The 12,964-nt window shown below is 39.0% G+C and overlaps 1 long non-coding RNA gene across 4 annotated transcripts in view; it reads right to left on the reverse strand.

Annotated features, from left to right (window-relative positions):
* LOC142009497 (uncharacterized) overlaps window positions 1-12,964 on the reverse strand; it is a 138,233-nt gene that overhangs the window by 113,150 nt on the left and 12,119 nt on the right. For all 4 annotated transcript variants that reach the window (XR_012644492.1, XR_012644494.1, XR_012644493.1 and 1 more), the window contains one exon: window positions 12,056-12,157. This is a non-coding gene — a long non-coding RNA (uncharacterized LOC142009497). The remainder of the gene's footprint in view (window positions 1-12,055; window positions 12,158-12,964) is intronic.

The raw sequence follows: 12,964 nt of genomic DNA on the forward strand, positions 1-12,964 counted from the left end.
ATCTGTTAGTCTAATAAGATGCTACAGGATTTCTTGTTGTTTTGGAGGACACAGACTAACTCGACTACCCATCTGATACCTAATAAATAAATTTGTTAATCTTTAAGATGCTACACGACTGCTTGTATTTAATGAAGCTACAGACTAACATGGGTACTCCTCTGAGACCATGTAGCTGCACTGTTTCATTTCTATTCTACTATAAATATGTCCTCTTTGTTGTGACCTTCTCCCAGAAAAAAGCCAGTAGTGCTTCATAAGTTAGCCACTAGGGCATGTGTTTTGAGGATATATCTATTTCTTTTCCTCACATTCCAATGGAATGATCCAAAGCTAGTGAAATCAACAGGAAAGCTTCCATTGACTTCAGTGAGGTTTTTAATAGGCCTAAATCCCTGTTTAGACTTGGAAACTAGCTTATTTTAACAAACATGCTAGCTAACATATTAATCAACATGTTTTCAAACTCAGTGCAGACAAACGCAGAGGTGTTTAAAAATGTCAGGTCAACCCTGGGGTCTAAGTAGGGCACCTGACTGATCATCAACAGGCCAGAGAACAAGAATCCCAATGCCATCTCCAAACTCAGATTTCACTGCCCCAAAAAGAATCTGACAACAAGCTGAGAAAACTTGGTTTTGTATGTTAGCTCAAGAGCTGCAGTAGAGTTAAATTTTACAACTAACTAGTTCCTCTGCCACATACATCTCAGATAGCAAGCAGTTCTACATAACTATCAAGCACTATCAATAATCCATGGACATGAGAAGAACCCTATTAATAAGAAATGCTGTTATTTGGAAAGGACTAAACCAATGATGCCCTAGTTTCAAAGAAACCAAATATGCTCACTGTGACACAGCACTCTGAAATTTCCCATATTAGATCACCAGATATCTTTGACAATCAGAAAGTAGCATGTATCTCAGGTCGTGTCTACACTAGGCCAAAATTTCGAAAGGGCCATGCTAATGGCCAAATTGGAGAATATTAATGAGGTGCTGAAATGAATATTTAGTGCCTCATTAGCATGCTGCTGGCCATGGCACTTCGAAAGTGCCACATTTCAATCATGCTTAGCTTGTCTACATGGAGCCCTTTTCAAAAGGACCCCACAAACATAAAAATCCCCTTTTTCCTATCAGCTGATAGGAAGTGCCGCAGCCAGCAGCATGCTAACGAGGTACTGAATATTCATTTCAGCACCTCATTAGTATTTGATTTGGCCATTAGCATGGCCCTTTTGAAATTTTGGCCAAGTGTAGATACAACCTCTGTGTTCAACATAACAATATAACTCCCCTCTTTTGAATTTTCATGAAATTAGGTAACGGAAGTGGTAATTAAACCCATTTTTGAGATTAGAAGATACTTATGTCTCCCACACTGCTAAAGTAAATGATACAGATACACTTTTTAATGGTGCAGAGACTTACACCGTAAAATGCATTTAATCACACCACAATAAAGCACTCTGCTGGCTATACAGTTCATTTTAAAAGAAGTTCCTAATCCAAAGCAATACCTGCAGCTCCTTAAGAGACTCTCAGTTGAATTCCAATTTATTTTATTCAAAGTCGAACTGCCTATATTGAGCTTTCCTTTACTTTTTTCAAACTAAATATTTAATACAGCCAATGCCTTCATTGGAGACTTTAACTTAAGACTGAACTATTAGATGATCAGCTAAACATAGGTGTTCCATGAAAAGCTTGCAAGTGTGGTGTAAACATCTGATACTTTTTTAATATCATACACTAATGGTATATATTTTCTGTTATTAAAACCAGATACAACGTTACTTCCTCATTGATACGGTACCTGATTAAATTACTTAATTTTGATTGTGCTGTATACACTGCTGTTTTGTTTTGTTTTGTTTTTGAAAAAATTTTCATAGGTGTTCCTCATTAAAAACAATATATTTTGGTGTTCTGTGGTCTCAAAAAGTTTAAGAAACACTGGTGTAGAGCATCATAAAAACAATGAAGCCAAGCTAAGGTTCGAGAATATATTGTTATTACCAGCATTATTTTAATGTTGCTAGCTTTTAGAATAATCATATTATCAGTGTGAAAGATACATTAAATTATAGTGAGGAAGATTAATAATAAGAAGCGTGTACAAGATATGCTAACTACTAAGTACAAAGACTCAAAAAATGTACAATGGCCAAGAGAACTTTCAAAGCTGTTTCCATTTCACAGGGGTCAAAATGGACTGAATTTTCATGTATTGATTTTTTTCATTATTGAAATCCTTATCAACATTTATCAACATTTTTCACTTACGCCACAGTCCAGGGAGTTACATGGGTCCAGAGCTAAAGGGTGGAGATAGAGTAGCAAAGAGCAAAACAACAATGGGCAAGACACTGTCCAGAAGGTGGCACAGTCCAACAAACTGAGCTAATTCCTAGTGTGACCAGCAGGAGGCACTATGCCAGTGAGTCTACCCCATTACACAAATGGAAAAAATATAAAAAATATGCACATGCAATATAAATTCTGCATTGTTTACATATTTACATATTAAATATATGCATAGTTTGACCTCACAAAAAATATGCATGCATTCCTAAATCCTCTCTGCATCAGTAAATCCCATGTTGTACAGGGTAAACGCTACAGTATTGATTTACTATCAGGAGTAGAAACAAGTGTGGACTGAAAGATCAGATTTGCAAAATGTGAGAAATGGGATCATCAGATGACTCTCATACAGAATGGAATAGCATGAAGTTCTAAAGAGCCTAGGATGACTGCGTATGGTTTCTGAATATTTTGGGTGCCTCATAGTCCAGAACTTTACAATTTTTTATCTGATACTCTGACTGAAAATACTGCATATTTATAAGAAATATAATTTAATATTTTTGAGAGGTTTTTTTACGTGTGGTATACCCTGGAATCAATGAGCCAGATTTCATCCTGGTGTAATCCCAGTGACTTGTCCTATAATGTTCTCCTGTGGATGTTCTATGAAAAGTAATTATTTGGAAAATACCAAGGATGCTTTTCAAAATGAACTATACCATTTGAAGGGGGATGCACTATATATATATAAAATATCCTGTCCTCTAGCCACTAGTATGACTGGTGATCTGGAAAAACACAGTGATTCAAGAGTTAATTTATTATAAAAATTAATGCATGCATTAATGAATTAATGAATGCATTACTTGGATGATATGAAGTGACTGTTTAGTAAAGTTATTGGAAACTAGTAATACTTGGAAGTGGCACCATTTTAAAAGTTCAATAATAAATTCACATGTGAGCTGAAGATGGTTAGAAAGATTCACTTTAGTTGAATCTTTACACCAGACTTTAAAATTAAGGGCTTGTAATGGAAAAGCTAGCATATGTTCAATTGTTACAACACAGCAATAATACACATTTGAGCAATGTTATGTATTTCTGTCATTAATAGCGGTTTTTTTTTACTCTTGAGTCAAAGATAACCTGTCTATGAACACAATCCATGGAGACAAACAAATGTTTAATACTAAACCTACAGAACATGAGTATTGGCTAATCACAGCTCCCTTCTGATATTTGCCCAGATAACAACTCAAATATACTTTTCTGTCCATCTAATAACTGGATTCCTTCTAGGAATACCAAAGGACAGAATACTCACAAGCTCAGCTCTGTCTGAAACACAAAAATTAAAAGATAATTCAATTAATAACATAGATCAACCTGCAGAAAATCAGATTTAAATGTACTCCTTGCCTTCTCCCACACACTTTGACATGAATTATCTGTTTGCATCATTAGCCATCACAGATCTATAACTAAGATGCAGTCTTAACCAGATGGAGCTTGTTACATACTTTGGGAAATAAATGTGAAAATATCTCTATTAACACAGAGATATACTGCAATTAGAAGTGTCCAGCAGCCTTAACAGATTTCCCTCAGACACTTAAACACAAAGATAGTACACTGTTTATTCCTATAAAGTCCAGCACAAAGTTCAGCATCTGATCTTTTAATCCCAACAGCATAGTATGAAACCGCTTTCGTGTCACTGACAAACACATCCAAAATAACTAGCCATTTGGATGGGGAAAAAATAACTGCCTATGATGCATCAAATACAAATAAACAAATGGACACTTCCAAATCCATGACACTGTAAAATCCAGAGCATGCAGTAGATCTGCCATGTGCTCATTTCTCTTATTAGCATCATCTTCAGTCCTAAACATGGTGAGTCACCACCTTGTTATGGATATCATGTTGCCGCTGGACTGTTGTCCATTTCCCAAACATGACACACGGGATGACAGAAAATAATTCTACATTTATAAAAGACACAGCACAAATAATTTCTCAATAAATATAAAACATACAGATTGGCCTCCCTACAAGAATTTAGTCTTTTCTCAAATACTGTGTGCTTGTTTTGCACCTTTAAAGCATTTTTTTTAAATTGCAAAACAATTTCGACTGGGTCTAATGTCATACAACATAAATAGCTCTAGAGAAGCCATGAAACTGCTAGAGAAGAAGCTATTTAGACACATCAGGGAGTCTGCTGTAGATCAGTATTTCTCAGCCTTCTCAGGTTAGTGACTCATTATTCAAACTGCCCTGTTAGATTTACTACAAAATCCAGTGTAAAAATTGCATCAATGATAATAATAAGCCTATATAATTTATTTATGTGTCTGAGATGCTGACAGATTATACTTGACGATGCTAGGTAGCCCTGTCTCGAAATAACTTACGCAATTTGCACTGTGCAAATTATGTAAGTTACTTTGAGGTCACTTATGTCAAACTTGGTGTCAGCCACACAGCACTGAAGTTTGAAATAAGTGTCTATTTCAAACTTCCCGCTACCCCTCTCACAATGAGGGGTAGCAGGAATGAAATACCATGCTTGAAAGAGCTCTGTTGTTTCAAGCACGGTGTTTGGCTACAGGGTTTCTATTTTTCCCAAAATCGAAACCACAGTGTAACCATAGCCTTAAGAGTATGCAAAAAGTGGGAGAGTCAAATCTTCTTTGCTTTAGACTGTAATAATATTTTCAACATCTTGCAAAAACCTTCTTTCACCGAGTGCCTCTTCTGAACCTATTGGGGATCACAACCCACTGGATGAGAAACACTGATCTAAACACATCACAGGAATGTGGTCTATTTACCATCCTTTTAATTTTGCAATTAATATTTTTCCAGAGAATGGGCCAAAATAGGGCAGGATTAATTCTCCTCAGACAGCTTTCTACATATATTGGGCAAAAAAGGGTAAACCCAGTTATTCAAAGAAGATGAAACTTTGGCAAAATGTGCTTTGATTTGTGGTCTTTAACAATTGGTCTCTTTCCAGTAGTCACTGACAACATATAATCCCAAGAGGAATTAAAATTGCCAAACACTAATTTTAAAGTGGTCTTGAATTTCTTGTTGCCTAAACTCAGTGGCCATGACAACGAAAACAAAGTAACAAAATCCAACTAATATTCAGGTGGATTCCCCAAAGGAAACATTAGTAGAGTCCATTAAAATCTGACAGTTGGTCTTCATTACTTTCTTCTTGCCTTTTTTGCATTTGTACAGGGATCCAGTAGCCACAGAAACTGCCAAAATTGCTGCTCTGTTACAGCACCTACTTGCCTGGTGGAATGCCAACAGAAATTTGTTTTCCACTGATGTTAACTGCAGCCTTTCCAATGGACAGATTTACTGCAGTGATGGAAAAGCCCTTTTCACTGCAGCCTGAAATAAGTGTCTATGCTCCAGTGCTGTAGGAGGCTAGCTCCAGTGGCTGTAGTACAGTACACACTAAGGCTGCGTCTATACTATGAGATAAATTTGAATTTAAGGCAGTTAGCTCGATATTACCACGAGAATGTCTTCACTTTAAATACCATTAGCTTGATTTTGGGAGCACTAAAACCAAGATTACAATACCATTGTTACCTGACAGGTATAGTGTAAAGCTTGAATTCAAAAGTTGGATTAAAGGCCATTGTGGAAGCTTGAGAAGTGTCCCGTATGTAACCCACAATGCCCCTCAGTGCTCCACTCTGGCTGCTGCTCTTCAGGTGCAGCAGAATTTGGTAACAGGAACACCGTGAATATCAAAGTGGGACCAGCAAGCCTGTGGCTGTGGGCTCACGTTTGTATGAGAGCCTGAGAAACGTCTTTCTTTCTTTGCAATTAGCGCTGTGAGCGCATCTACCCATTACAAATAGCCCCTGCAGGGAGTTCGTGGTTCTGTCTCTACACTTGCTATTTTTTTCTGCACTGCCTGGTGCCAGCCACTGCCCCACTGCACCACATGTTGTGCTTTCATAAGACACTGACAAACTTCTTCTCAGCAGTTACATTTGTGCATGAACCCCCCTCCATCCCCATAGCCACCAAGAAATTGGGGTCTTTCCCATGCTCAGCCATATCACAAGGACAGCTCCAGACCCAATAAAAGGACATGCCTGCTGTTTGGTGCTGACCATGCTGCCAGGCAGCACCATGTTCTAGGTTGCATGTATTTAGGGCTCCAAGGGCAGGAAAGAATTTTAGGGGCTTGCAGCCGCCAGGTGGAAGTCTTCCCCAGTGACTAAAGATACTTGGAGGCTTGCAGCCGCTGGAGGAAAGTCTCCCCTGGGGCCTAAGATACTCGAGGGCTTGCTGCCACCAGGGGGAAATCTCCCCTGGTGGCTAAGATAGTTGGGGGACCATTTCAACTGGCTCCCCACTGAACCCACCCATGACCCTAGCAAGGGACCAGTGATGCTTGCAGCCACTGGGGGGAAGTCTCCCCCAGCGACTAAGATAATCAGGGGCTTGCTGGTGCCAAGGGAAAGTCTCCCCCAGCAGCTACGATAGTCAGGGGGACTACTTCAGCTACATCAACATTCCAAGCAGCTCTGGAGCCACAGACCACAGTACCCTGCCCCCACCCTGCCAAAAATATATTTGAGAGCTTGTTGTCCGTCGAAGACACCTTCTGGTTGACATTTCTGTTATAAAATCTTTTTGTGAACATCTGCTGTCTTTCTTCATGCTTTGACTCCCTCAGAAACATGGGGGGGGGCGCTAATTGAGATTCCTGTATCCATTATATGTTCAGTGTATGATATTTCACTGCCATCACCCGTGTTCACAATGTCTATGTAATGAAGAGGAAAGTCAGAAATCTTTTTTCCTAGACTTTTCTATCTTCTTTCTTCTAGCATTGAAAATACAGTCTGGGTCCCTGTATTATTTTCAGGGATTGGATGTAATCATGGGAGTGGGGACACTCAGTGGATGTCCAGTTGAGAACGCAGCCTGTGCACAGGAGCCTTATAGTGCACCAGAAAACCAAACACTCTCCCCTCAGCAACTCTCTTTTTTGAAAAACTTTCCTATCTTCTCTTTCTTCAAGCTTTTTGGGGTCCCTGTATTATTTTCAGGGATTGGATGCAATCATGGGAGGGAGGATGGCCAGTTGAGAACAAAGCTGTTGCACAGAAGTCTTAGAGTACACTGGAAAGCCAAAGACACTCCCCTCAGTAACTCTCTTTTCTGACAAACTTTCCTATCTTCTCTTTCTTCAAGCTTGTCAGGGATATTTCACTGCCATCACCCACCTTGGCACTGTCTGTATAATGAAGAGAGAAGTCAAAAATCTTTTTCCTAAACTTTTCTATGCTTTTTTTTTTAACTTTGAGAATACAGTATGGGTCCCTGTATCATTTTCAGGAATCAGATGCATTCACAGGGGGGGGGACACTCAGTGGATGGCTAGTTGAGAGCAGAACAGCATATGCACAGAAGCCTTATTGTGCACCGGAAAGCCAAAAATTCTCCCTTCAGCAACTCTCTTTCAAAAACTTTCAGACCTTCTCTTTCTTCAAGATTTTCAGGGTCACTGTATTATTTTCAGGGATCAGATGCAATTGCAGGAGTGGGGACACTTGGTGGATGGCCAGTTAAGAATTCAGCTACAGAAGAAAGAGATTCCTGTTAACGTTTTTGCCATCTCTGTGGATGCTCTACTTTTCCTTCCTTCTGATGGGAAAAATGGACATTTGCTTAACATGGGAGAGGAATGAGGACAATGTGATGTGGGAAGATGATATGAAAGACAAGTAAGCATATGCAGAATGCTATGGGGATGAGGGAACTGTGGGACAGGTTCCCGCAATGCACTACTGCAACAGTTGATGTTTGCCATTTGAGTGCAGCAGCAATAAGTCAACTTTGTGAGGACCACATGGGGAGGTAAGGATGGTCAAATTCAAACTTCTAAATTCCAGAATTACGAAATCAATATTAATAAATCTGAATTTATCTTGTAGTGTAAACATAGCCTAAGGCTTGGTCTCCAGTTGACAGTTATGTTGCACAGCTACATCAATCAGAGGTGCAAAAAAATCACCCAAATCAACGTATCTGTGCAAACAAAATCTCCACTATAGCTGTAGCTATGTCAGGTCTACCAAAGGGGGGCTGGGGGGCAAAAGGCCCCTTTGAAACACTGTGGAGTGCTGTGCCACTGCTCTGTAGGCAGCATGGGGGGACAGGGCTGATCGCTCTAAGTCCCACTCCTTCTGCCCTTGGCCCAGCCCCTTTCAGGACAGGGAGCTTGCACCTCCCCACCCTCACCCTGCCCTGGGCAGAAAAGGGCTTCTGTCTGCATACCTCATATTATCAGAGAGGTAGCCGAGTTAGTCTGTAGCTTCAAAAACAATGAGAAGTCCTGTGGCACCTTATAGACTAACAGATATTTTGGAGCATAAGCCTTTGTGGGCAAAGACCCACTTCGTCAGATGCATGGCAGGGGGGCGGGGAGGATGGTTCAGGGGAAGATTTAAAGAGGGAGGCTCAGTCAAGGGGAGGGCCAGAGTTGACAAGATCTTGTCAGTATTGTTTGGGAAGGTGCTATTACTACACAGATAGAAAAATTATGTAAGTGAAAGCTGCATCCACGCTAGTGGGCTATGCAGGCCTAACTATACTGATATAAGCTCCATACTGCCGACCTACCCTAAATTATTTATGCATTTTGCACAAGTGATCTGATTACCTCCTTGTTAGGTGCATGTGCAGAAATAGTGCTATTCAAAGTCCGCAATGTATTCCTGACTGCTAGAAATAAGAGGGATCTTTACCAGAAGCAGTACAATCTGCAAACAACTGCCACCTAATTTACCTTGGTTTCCTGTGACTTGAAAATGGATTGTTGTTGATAGCCAAGGTGCCATTACAACAGGATTTTCCCCCTTTGTTCCACTAGTAAACATCTGGATTGAGGATTTCAACGAGATTGAATGACAGCTTTTTCAAACTGTTGATGCCCAGTACAGATATATCAGTGACACTTCACATGGGACATCCATCAGTGCCACAGTCTGAGAGTGAAGAAGGGGGGAAAAAAGTGCTGCTCCCTGAAGAGTGCTCATTCAGTGGCAGAATTTCTTTAGTCTTTTTTTCTTTCTTTCTTTCTTTTTTTTTGGAGGAAGCTTGGGCCTCTTCAAAACAAATATGGTCTTGGAAATTCACAAACTGAGGTTTTTTTATAGCTCCCACTTCAGGGGGACCTACCTGATCTGACTGAGATTTTCCTAAAGCAGTTTATAGTGTAATCTGATGTCAGCCTTCTCTTTATGATATGATGTGCAACAACATGCTTCATTTGCCTGTCATGACTTTTCATTAAGCTGATTGGCACAGAACAGTTCTTTGTACCAGACAGCAAAGATTTTGGTGCAGTTTCTTTCTACTTCCTGCAGATTTACAAGAAGAACCAAAGTATGTGTCTCTCCCATCATTCTTTATTTTTTTGCATGTTGACTCATGAGCATAGACTTCTAACTACTCGTTCCTAAACAATCCAGCACCAACATTGTGTGAACCTGCGTAGCTCTCTACCATGCTTTTATTGATAGTATACAATAATCTGTGTCAAATCCAAATGCAGGAATATGTCTGTTTTCTAGTCTCCGTTTAGGCATGATTGGAATATCATGACAACAGTTGACTTGTCTTACATTCCAACCCTTTTACACCAAAATTTTGGGAGAACACTTTGTGGAATTCTGAGACCATCTAATCTGATCATAAACCTTAATCCTGATTTGGCTTGGAACCTGGAAATCCAAGTTACAACCAAATGCAATCTCTTCAGCCCACAATTTGTTATGCAGGCCATATACTGAAGGGGGAGAATGACAGACTAAATATATGATATCATCATCTGATATAAAGGTTTGAGTGTGGTATGGACATATTACAAACAACTGCATCCACGCTGTTACCTATAGCCAGTGTTTGAAAAGACAAACACTTTAAAAATCATAGTTAATAAAGAAATGAGGACTGTCAAATACTAAAAATATTCAACATTGCTCAGTTCACATCATAAGAACAACATTAACTTAGGGAATTTTCTAACAGTTAACTGTTTTTTCAAACTTAAAATTACATTAATTTTCTGAACTTTAATGTCTTTGTTCTTTAAAAGGTGATTGGGGAAGTACAGAAGAGAAAATAAAAAAAAAAAAAAAAAAAAAAAGAAATGCTGAACTATTAAGCTACTAAAGATTTAGGGGAAAAAATTAAATGGGCAGCCAGAAGAAGAAACACATTGGTCCCAACCTCTGGCAACTGAACTTGTCTGCCTTATTTGTTGACATAAGTGAGTTATGGAGCAGCTATGGCTTGATTTATAACTGAGAAGGGAAGGTCAGAGGACCCCAGAACAAGTATTGTGAAACACAGTCGATGTTATCTGAGCTGACTTTCTGTGTAGCTTCACAATTTGCAGCCATGGAGCAACTTTTTAAAATGACTGTTATTACTTCTATTGTTGGGCTTCCATAAAGAGCTGACGACATCCTAAAACAAAAAAGCAATAATTTGCAAATTTGTTTATCTATCCACATAACTTCAGGTACAAACTATCAGAACCTTCCACCTTCCTATTTTGAAGCTACATTTTACAAAACCTCAAGGGAAGATAATTACACACATTATATAATACTGGAAATATAGCAGAAGCTTAATAACAACATAATCTATATGCTTTATGGGGCACACAGGACCAGATCTTAGCTGGTGTAAATGAGTGTGGTGCCATTAATTTCAATGCAGCTATGATGATTTACACAAAAGGAGAGTCAGTCCTACTGTATTCTGGATAGGTTCTCAATATAAATATGATATCAAACCCACGTACTCCTGAGATATGTTTGTTTTTTTACTTTAGGGCACTCAATGACATTCTGGGCAACTTATATATCATCTTACAAAACCATAGTTCCTTGTTCTGAAGACATGTCAATTTAATATTAGACAAAACAGTGAGCAGGGATAAAGGAAAGTAGTGGGGATATGGTGAGAAAGGCAGAGGCTTAGAACAACAAGATCATGTTGTTATTCAGCTTCTGCTATGTTTCCAGTATTATTCCTGTTATCTTTCCCTTACTGCAACAAGTTCTAAGACAAGGTGGGAGATGGGGAGAGTAAGTGCCGTTAGTACTGTCACTTGATCAATTCATCAGCTGATGCTAAAACATGTCAATCCACTTGTGATACATTTGTAGTGATGTACACAAGAGAACTGATCATGGAATGTTGAGATTTTACCTTGGAAAGTCAAAGAGCAAACAAAAGCAGAAAACTCGCGCCTCCTCATTTTTTCCTTTGCCATACAGTTTACCTTCTGATCATAGAACAATATGAAGAATTGCACAGAAGCTCCAAGAACAAAACATACACTTTAAACTTGAATGGAATGAAATAAGAAGTGTGAACATAAAAATGAGATAGAGGAAAAATACAGAGTTTTGGTTTTTTTAATCTGGAATAATAAAATCTATATTAGGAGATAATCCGTGGAGTCATAAAATGAGTTTTAAACATTTTTCTTGCCAAGTCTATTTTGAGCACATACAAATCACTGTGACTTAATACAAAATTCCCCTTCCACACCCAAATCACAGACAGCAGTAGGCTGGTCAAGATTCCTAAGACATCTGAACAGAGAGCCAGTAATATTAGTCTACTGTGAAAAGCAACAGAGTTGGCTGGTCTGTGTGTGATAGGCTTACCTTTCCTCAGAAAAGGTCAACGTGTCATGGAATCAGATTCCCTTCCAGGTATTCTGCTGCTCAGAAGGTTGTGGATATTTTAGGCTAGGTCATCATCAATCCCTATAAGGACAGAAATTAAAAACTGATTATTTTTTCAAAACTTTGCCATTTCTTTGGTGAAATCAGTTGGTGGGATCAGTCCATTTAACATGTGTCCACATAAGAAGGAACAAACACCAAAGCAAGTAGCCCTAATTGTAACAATTGCTAAAAATCTCAGCAAAGGAGTGAAGGACAACACAGACATAAATGCTACAATGTAATCACTAAGTCAGGGGTTGAAGAGAATTGGTGAGGTAATATAAGGAAGCTTGATTTGCTGGTGTCTGAGTTGTCTCTGTTCTACGGATAAAGGGAGAATTTTAAGCTGTCGATCTGACTCTCTTCACTGCATTACATGTACTTTTCAAGAAACAGATTTATTTTCCTTTTATTATAATATCTATTGGTGGAAGAAAATAAGCCCACTATCTATTTACGAGTGCTGCATCCATTTTGTGCCCTATCCATTGCTTATTTAAAACACCTCTAATGATACTTATTTAGAGAATTTGATTCAAAGAGCATGTCTATTTAAAGGAAGATCAACACTCTGGACATCAATCTTCCGGAGCTCAGTTTAGCACATCTAGTATGGATGCACTAAACTCAATGTTGAACATGCTCCCATCGACTCCAGGAATCCTCACAGTCATGAGGAGTACAGGAAGTCAGTGGGAGAGTTTCGCCCATCAACCTCTGCCAATGTGGCACGAGAAATTCAATGTAAGGTACATTGACTCTAGCTATGCAATTCTCATAGCTGGAGTTGTGTATCTTAAGCTGAATATCTTTTATAGTGTAGACCTGGTCTTATTTTCTGCATTT

Source organism: Carettochelys insculpta, chromosome 2, assembly GCF_033958435.1.
Source record: "Carettochelys insculpta isolate YL-2023 chromosome 2, ASM3395843v1, whole genome shotgun sequence".
Taxonomy (NCBI): domain Eukaryota; kingdom Metazoa; phylum Chordata; order Testudines; family Carettochelyidae; genus Carettochelys; species Carettochelys insculpta.